The following is a 9,537-nucleotide window of genomic DNA, read 5'->3' as shown; positions in this document are numbered from 1 at the left end:
TTATACAAACAATATTAAATCGCATCCTGGATTTATTTCAAGGATTTTACAAACAATTGCAAGATTCACTTGCCATAAAAATGGCTAAATTTTAGAACAAGAACGTTTCAATTATTAGTTTGTATAGGGAATACGCTATACAGCAACTAGATATCAAAGCCATTTTACATACTATAAGACTGACTCCGTAACGGACATAAATGACATTCCCTGAAGAGAGTAGTTGATTACTGAGGACGGATTCCCATTGCTCTAGAGACGAATTCGTCCTTCCCTGCAGCAAACTAAGCGATTATAATCCATCAACACTGAGTAAATATATATGAATTATTTAATTCAAGAGTGTACAATTAATAATCATACATGCCTATTTTCTTAACTAAAATAAGAACATGGTAGAGCTTTTTAATGATATCAGGTTTTTATTATGTACAAAGGCTGTGTTGAAAACCCTGCATTATGCCCTACCTACTTAAGAAATAAAGTTACAAATATCCAAAATTCCAACATTGTGTGATTTTTGTCACATTCAACTGACTACTATAAGATCAACGTGCTTAGAACGGGCACACACCTAGTTGAAAATAAACGGTAAACTTACTACCATTTCAATACACATACACGAAAGTTTTAAACTGTTTATATATTATATATGTCCATTCACACATTGTGGTTCAAAAGGAGGTTGTACGCTTGTGAAGTCCTTTCGTTTAGGAAAACGTAAAAAAGCGTAGAAGCCTGTAATAAAAAATGTATTTATGCTATTTAAAATATACATACCAAATCAAACCAAAGCTGTGTATTTGAGGGGAAAAGGATAGGCTAAAATACAACTTTCCCTATATAAATACAATATTAACAATAGATAAGCCTTATCTCTTAAATTTAACTTTTAAACGCTACCTTTTATTGAAAGCCGAAGCTAAACCTTTAATTTAGTAAAATTATATGTTAAGCTTCGACTTAAAACATAGTTAATCGTATACCCATGTATTTAAATTGTAAAAAATAAGGTTTTTTTTTTAATTAATTGTTTTCAGGATCATATAGCAATGCAATAAATAAAAAAATGTCTACTGTCATTCTACTACTGATTTTGATAAAGAAATAGCAAAATGATCTAATAAGATGAATCTAAAATACAAACAAAAATGAGAGTAGATGTTAAGATGATAGATCGATATATAAATAGCCCCTGAAACAACGTATATATTTTTTAAATGAGTGATTTAAATAATTTATGTCATAACAGTTAATTGTATTAAGCCAACAATATACATATCCCAAACACTTTGTACTTCATTCACCTACCTTATGTCAATAAATCTAATCAAAATTGCCGCATGTAAAAATAATCACCTTAGAATAAATATTAATACTATTGAATATACTTGATATATGAAATTTGAATTACACTTTTAATTCTATTTAAGAAGTAACGCAAAATATTAAAACATGACAACGACAACGTTGTTAAGTAATTTTCTTATAGATAACGCTTATTTTAGAGATCACCGTTATAACAAATACTTTGAATATACTAAGCGAAAACGCTGACAAATAATTCTGCCAAAAAATACGACAATAATTTAATGCAAAATTCCGGTCTGTTTACATTCTATATTTCCCGACAACAGAGTCTGACGGTGACTTAAACTAATGGATTTTTGGTTTATCTTGTAAGAAGATTGTGAAGATTCGTCAAATGATATCAGGATCGTATGTTGCTCTTAAGATATTAATATGGGAATATTAGTAATGTCTGTTTATTTCTAGATTTTAAGTTACGCAAGCAACTCCCGTTTTTTTTTTTTTTTTTTTTTTTTTTTTTTTATTAAATAGTATTAATTACTCAAGGCAGTATTTCTTTTTTGAGTATATAACAAATGTTGAGTGTATAACAAGCTTACCATAAGTCATTCCATTAATTTTACTGTGTTAAAAAGTCTATGTATTTGACAGAAATTTAGTGAATTAGATCAGTGCATTCTATCGGTGGCTCACATCAACTACTATGATTTAGATTTTATCTTAATGGTGACAACTCTAACATGGAAATGGGATATCTAGTTGTATTATTAGTCAAAGATAAAACCAAATTTCTAAAAATTACCGTTTATGTTAAATCAAAAGTGAAGCCTTGTGGCTGGAATATTACATGAGGCGTCGAGAGGCCAAGGGAGATATGAGACTTTTAAAAAAATGTTGTCATGGTAACGGGTTTTGTTAAAAAAAGGGTGGAATTTCAACAAATAATTCACTTATATCCCTTGGCCTCCAAACTAAACACCTAAGAGCTGGAAGCCAAGGGGTATAAGTGAATTTATTTTTATTTTTATTTTATTTTTTATGACTATGAAAAAAATACAATGACATTTTTTAAAAAGTCACATATCTCCCTTGGCCTCTCGACGCCTCAATCTGGTAAATGTATAGAAATTAGTATTCAGTTGAAATTAATTAAAAGATCAGATTGCTTAACTAAGAGACACAGTAATCAAACGAGAATTAACTGGACAAATATTTTGTTATCAACTGGTAGTTTTATAAAATATTGTCTGTCTTCTTCTGTAACGTTACGTAAAGCAATATCACATGTACAAAACAACTTTTGATGATTTTGTGTGTTTTTTCTGCACGCTTTTTGCAATGGTTGAATTTAAGATAGTTAGTTATGCTAGTTTGTCCTGCGAAATATACAAAGCTGGGTACTTTTAAAATGAACAACCGCAGAGTAAACCTAACAACTAAAATGTCATTTTTCCATTCCCTAGCTCTATTTAATCACTTGAGGTTGAGTTACAGTTGAGTTTTGATCATTGTGATCAAACCCCTAGTAAATGTACCAGTCAGCCATGTTTCTTGTTTGTAATCTTGACTTGTTACGAAGAATTTAGTAGGCTATAGCCTGCTATATTTTCGATTGCTTACCGCTTACCCATCAAAAAGCCACTTGTTCCACTTTCTACACAGCTCAAATTCACTGATTTACGAAACGCTGACAATAACTGTAAAATGTGGCACGATACTGTGAACCTCATAAATGTCACCTCTTAATGCTATTGACTACTCTCAGTGGTCCTGATTACGCAGTGCATTGCATGCCGATTTTGGAACTTTCAAAAGTCTAGGACCCTAGGAAGGGGAGATCTGAAGCGTCTTTGATGTTTTGAGTTACCTAAAGCTACGTTTCCATTCCAACAAATTCGGAGATTTGTGCCAGGCGCACGGTGGGCACATGCACCCGGCACAAATTTGTGTCCACAGACTGCGCAACCAAATATGTGCGCAATGTGCCCAGTTGGAATGGAAACGGCCGGGCACATGTGCCTGCATCTCGCGCATGCGCAGGTCCTCCGAACTACCGCATGCTCATAGATGACAGGTAATCATAGCCTCAAATTGAGTTCGTTGGAGGAAATTTTCGAAGCCAAGTACACGCAAATCTCTCATCAATGAATTAAATGCGCCTTTCAATGGTCTTTTAGCCAAACACTTCTTATCTAGGTCGTGATCGTCCTTTTCTTCTAAGTTCACTGTATGCACCGGCCATAAATAAAAAGCAGAGGCTGTTATATCATCCATGGCGATTTGTAGGACACAATATAATCAAAATTAGCCACCGAACCTCACATTCTTGTCAGCCAGTTGCAATCGCAAGACTTGTGGCTGGTATGGAAACGGCATAACAAACTACGTGTGCCACGGATTGTGCCTGCCACTTTTAGTAATGGAAACGTAGCTTTATACCTCTAAAATGTTATTGGTCAACTTTTAACTAATAATTAGGTCTGTATTGATCACATAATGATTCGGTGTTAGATACCTGTGGAAATATTATCCACTTAACTCTTTTTTAAACAATCGTATAAGCTAAAAAAGTTAGGATTATAACTATTTAAAATCAATGTACAGTACAGAGAGTTTCCCGGTAACCATAATGTGGTTGATCATGTGTGGTTTGCTGAAGGTATTTCAATCTAACTTTGGAAGTGAATGGCTGAGGTTTATCGGGCCTTTGTCGATCATAGTGCACTGAACAATCAATTTATTTGATCTGAAACTTTATAATCAAATGCCTTTTTATTTTTATATGTTACTCAAATATCTGGGACAAACAAGATATTGATCATATGGTAAATAGTTAACGAAGACGGAGTCTACATTATAAGACTTGGGTTTGCACTAAGTGCGTAGTTTTACGTAATTGTCAAGCTAGAAGTAAAATCCATCACGCAATGTAGGTCGTCATAAGTAAAAAAAAAAAAAAAAAAAAACACACAAACACATGTAGGTTTAGGTTTAGACTGACCATTTCTTCAATCACACTTAGATATTATACACTTAAATAACACTTAGTGACCAGGTCTTTTCCTTTCTACCTTGCCATTAGAGTAGTTAGCAGCTATTGATAAGATCTTGTCTATGCTTAAGACTGCCTCATATATTTGCTTCAAATGAGGATTTTTCGTCCAGGATATACTGGGCATGTTTTTGCCGGCCTTGTAATTTCGAAATCTTTAGTAGGGTCAAAAATCATCCTCTTCCTTAATGGGAAAGTAAAACGTCTAAATTAGTTTTGATGTATTTGTCTTATGTTTGTTGGATGTTTGAATATTATTAATACTGCTACGGTGACCTAACAAATGCATACACTATTGCTCTTTAATCCATAATTAATTGATAAGGATTAATTGATAATCAATTTAAGTTTAATTAGTTGTCTATTTATAAGGTAGACACAAGTACCATTATTTATACTTTGAATAGCTCTGCAGGTAATAATCATTAACATAAACAATTGCATTTAATCTAAAATCCGAAGAATTCACAAAATTATATTTGAGTAAAAAATAGATTTTATATAATGTCTACTTGTGCGTTTTTTCAACGACCCCGTATTAAATATGAGTGATATTTACAAATAAATTCTCAAACAAAATCTCATTTACTCTTTCTAAATGGATTATTACGTTTTAATCCATTAGTGTTCCTTTTCCTTGACGAGAGTTCTGATCAGCTGTATTTCCAAAGTATCAAAGACAAGCTTTTACAAACGAGTTCAGATACCTGAGCAACAGATAACCTTAATTCAAAAGCTCCCACTATTTCTAACGTATACGTTTTCAAAGTAGGTGGATCCAAATGTGTTTATTCTGTCAAAAAACATGTTGATAAGTGTTACAAAAGCTACACATTTTTATATTGGTTAAATCATATAAATACATGCTGAGGCACCATAAAGAACGTGTATTACTGACATTTAGTCTGGTTTAATTCTACTTTTATGCTCGTAAGATATAATAATGATAAATATATGGCAGTAATGTATAACATGGTATTACAGATTTGTGTTTTGTAATACGAGACGAATATACTATTTAATTTAAAGTTAATGGTGTACACAAGTTATTTTACCGTTCACAATTCCAAGGAACAATTGTGTGTTACGCCATAAACGGTTTAAGGGCATTGAAGCGATAAAACTGTTCGGAAATGAACACATTGTCTGATCGTATTTTTTATCTTTTGTAAACTCTGTAACCGTTCAATTAAGCGGGATTAAGAACGGTTCAGAATCGGAAGGAAATTTTTCGGATGTTTAAGTTTTGGTCTATATGCATATTACTCAATTATGAACTATAGAAAAAACATATGTGGTTCAAATCAACTTCTTTCATGCCAAAACGTGTGACTTTTGTTATTAGTAATTCATGTTTTTCATCATTGTTACCATCCACTTTGATTATAGCTTAGTTCTTAACATTACTTTCCTACCAAGGCAAATATTTATTTTGTCTAACATAAAAATTCCCTACAATGGTTTGAGTCTGATAAACTTGTTTCAGGAAGTTAGATCATTTCCGGTACGTTGATGTTTCGTTTAGATGGTCTTTCAACATTTCCCTTTCGCATTCGTTTCATATGTCCCATTGTCCTGTCTACGGGACTAGCTTTCTACGAGACGATTTCGAAGTCGTTTTGTGAGTGATGCTTGACCTTTGTCAAGCACAATAAACCTTTCCTACCCCTTCAGGAAATCATCACATTGCCCCACCTCTAAACAGTAGGCAAAATAGCGAATTTCTACTCTAGGGTGGGAATGACTATTACCACTCACTAAAACAGCTGATTTCACAGTTGGCTGTTCTATAAAATGCGAACAACCAGGAAAGCAAATAACGTAAACTAAAAATAGGAAAAAAACCCAAATGACATATTATATACAACTAAATAGACAATCTGCGTGTTTTTATAAACTAATAAATTGTGATGGTAGGAAAAATAGTGCTATTTACATTTACATTTACATTTATTACGAGCTTAAACAGTCAATGCCGCTATTTAAATGTATGGCTGCACAATTTTACAACGGGGCATATGTAAGATATTTTAATAAAGACTATTTATACGACTGTCTTGAGCTTTTTCCAGTAGTGTAGGGTTACAAGGAAGGTAATTTAATTGATATAGGTTTATAGTAAATTTATATAACATATATTAATTCAAAAGCTTTGCCTTCCTGCGTTACTCAATAAAACCTTTAGTTTACAGTTTCCTTTAATCCCTTATTTTTTTAATTTTTTGACGTTGTCATTCGAATGTTATTTGTTTAATAAAACCTGTAGCTTTCCACAAATACGCGAATGCTGGTCGGTGATATTTTTTTTTTCCTAGGACGCTAGGCACGAGCCCGGAATTGTTATTCAAATTACTTCAGGCTAGACCTAGGGGTTGTGGTTTTATCACTTAGATAAAATACATTGGTGATTTTGCAGGATTTGTACCCGGAACCTCTGGAACCGGAGTCCCGCGCTCTAACCACTAGACCAGCTCGCTCCCCATCAGGTCGGTGTAATAAGGCAGTTAGCATTCAGGACATGGGTCGGCCTGCCTCGACACATTTTATGCATCTTCTACTGGCGGAATTACAGAAATTGCCTATAAATATTCTGGTTCTAGGTACAGGTAAGTAAGATATATGTTCACAAGATCTGAGATATAAGTTGGTACGAGTGAATGGTCGAGATAATACACTTTAACAAACAACTTTTTAAGGTTTTTAGATTATTAAAATATACTTCTAAGGGTTTTACATTTATGAGATGATTAATAATAACCACAACTTTTTAAGAGGCAACAATTAATATTGATTAATGTATTCCATAGACAAGATTATTTATTGATGTTATTTATGTATGTAGATTGTGTTTATATATGTAAATTGTGTTTTGATTTATATTCTAATATTAAAATCCATTTTTACATTTGTAAGTTATATCATTCAACATAAAGAAAAATTTTAACAACGCAAGAGTTTTTAAAATGGCATCGAACTTTTAAAAGCACTGAATTAATTTGTTATAAGAGTATTCGTATCACGTCAAATATGTATTAATCTTTATTTTTATGAAAACAAGTGCATTTAAATAATTTAAATTATGAATAAATGTAAGAAATTAAATTTTGTAAATTTACAATAAAATATTCAAGATCATTTAAAAACATACTTTTTCTATCCAAATATCTATTGTACATCAAAATAATATGGCAAAATTTATTTGAATTTAATGTAACAGAGGTGGTCAAGCTATTCAGTGTTGATTTTTTATGATATTGTACACAATTGTATAAAAGGTTTTAAAATTGTAAATTTGCAAATTTTTAGGAGAACCTTTTTGAAACCAAGAGCGGAAGAGAGCAATCGGACAAATTGGATGTTTCTTGTTTGCACTGTCCCCAGTGGAAATTATTCGTGATGTGTCTAAATAATTTAAAATATCATACAAAAATTACAAAAAAAATATTAAAATGTTGGCACTTCGTTGTAAAATAAAACTCACACACATAACATCATCATCATCATCAATTATATGATGTAATTATAAAGTTCTTAAATCGATCAACTTAAACGTAGGAAATATATTAGGAATGTTTATTCATAACTTTCAATCGTTCAATTAACTATTTATACCTACATTACTTGGATTTAAATTAGAATAGTATTATAGCAATGTAAGCTATAAAAACATTTGAAACTTTAGTCTCAGTAACTAAGGGAAGCCAACAAATTATACTTTGCCCAGAGCTAAGTAATTAAAGTGTGCTTTTCTTGGTGGAGTATTTCTTTTCATCGTGAGAGCTTAACATAAATATAATTAAACAAAGACCTTTTGGAGAAGGAATTAGAAGACAATTTTGTTTCGATTAAAAGTAAAAATACTGACTTGACACACCAAACATTCGATGTTTAATCATTTTATTTAATAGTAAAAATAAAATAATTTTTGTTTAATTCTCTACAGATTAACTAGAAAACACTTATAATATTAAATACAGTTTTTTTTCTTTAATAAACCAAATAATATGTATCATACATCAATAAATTGTGTGTAATCAATTATATAGAATATTTAAATAATCAAAATGCTTTATCGTAACAAAAAGCTCAAAAACTAATAAAATAAAGTAAAAACATATGAAATTTTTTTATATAGAGATACAATTATGTACTAATAAGAACCTTTTTTACCAAAAGGACTACCCTTGTATTTTATTACAACCAATGATATGCGTTATATCGAACCACACGTCAGATATGTCACCACAGTGCTAAACTAAAATTGTTCTCATTCACACCACATGAGATCTGCTAACGTCATTGGCTTGTTTTTAACTTTTTATTCTAGTTTTAAATTCATCACATAGTTCATGAATTCCCGATAGGCTATAAAATTTAAACATTACTAAAATGTTGGAAAATAACGAACAAATTCTATTTTAGTTTATTGCGATTCATAACAACAAAAGTCATATACGATTATTTTAATTACAGTTCAAATTATCACAAAGATCAAATTTTTTATTACCACCCAATTTTTTGCTATTTTAAAGGCTACGTGTATTTTGAAACCAAAAATGTAAATCACTGGAGGTCATGAACTGGAAGTTTGTAATTTGGCTGAGTTGCTGAGAAACTCCAAACTTGGCACTAGGGGGCTTAGCAGCTGATTTATGATTGGTTCAAGACTTATTAGCAACATCTTTAGTCCATAAGGCTCCAACAGTTACCTAGCATAATACCTTCATCATAAATTACTAACTAAGCAAATATGTAAGCAATAAGCCTAAATAAATAGAAAATACAACATTTCAGAAAGTAGTTTCTTTGTGGTTGGTTTTCTTTGACTTGTGAATTCCTCTATCGTGTTGTTTTACATATAAGAATATTTTTTTTATGCCGGTTGTGTAGAATAATTGCAAACAATCCGAGAATCGTTCTTTTGTCTTTGGCACATAGTAAATCTAATAACTCATGCTTCTGTTTAATATTTTATAAACTTTTTTAGTACTCCAAATAACATTTCCACATTCTTATTTAAAATGTTCAATTAAAATGTTCATTTAAATTTAATATAATTTTTAAAATGTGAATACAGTAGATATATTATTTCATGTATGTAAATTTCTGTTATATATTGACTGATCAAGTAAAATAAAAACATTTATTCAATGTAACATTAAACACAATGCATA

Source organism: Macrosteles quadrilineatus, unplaced genomic scaffold (genome assembly GCF_028750875.1).
Source record: "Macrosteles quadrilineatus isolate MER2022 unplaced genomic scaffold, UCM_ALF_1.0 Scaffold_92__1_contigs__length_397533, whole genome shotgun sequence".
Taxonomy (NCBI): Eukaryota; Metazoa; Arthropoda; class Insecta; order Hemiptera; family Cicadellidae; genus Macrosteles; species Macrosteles quadrilineatus.
Note: the sequence above shows the minus strand (reverse complement) of the source record.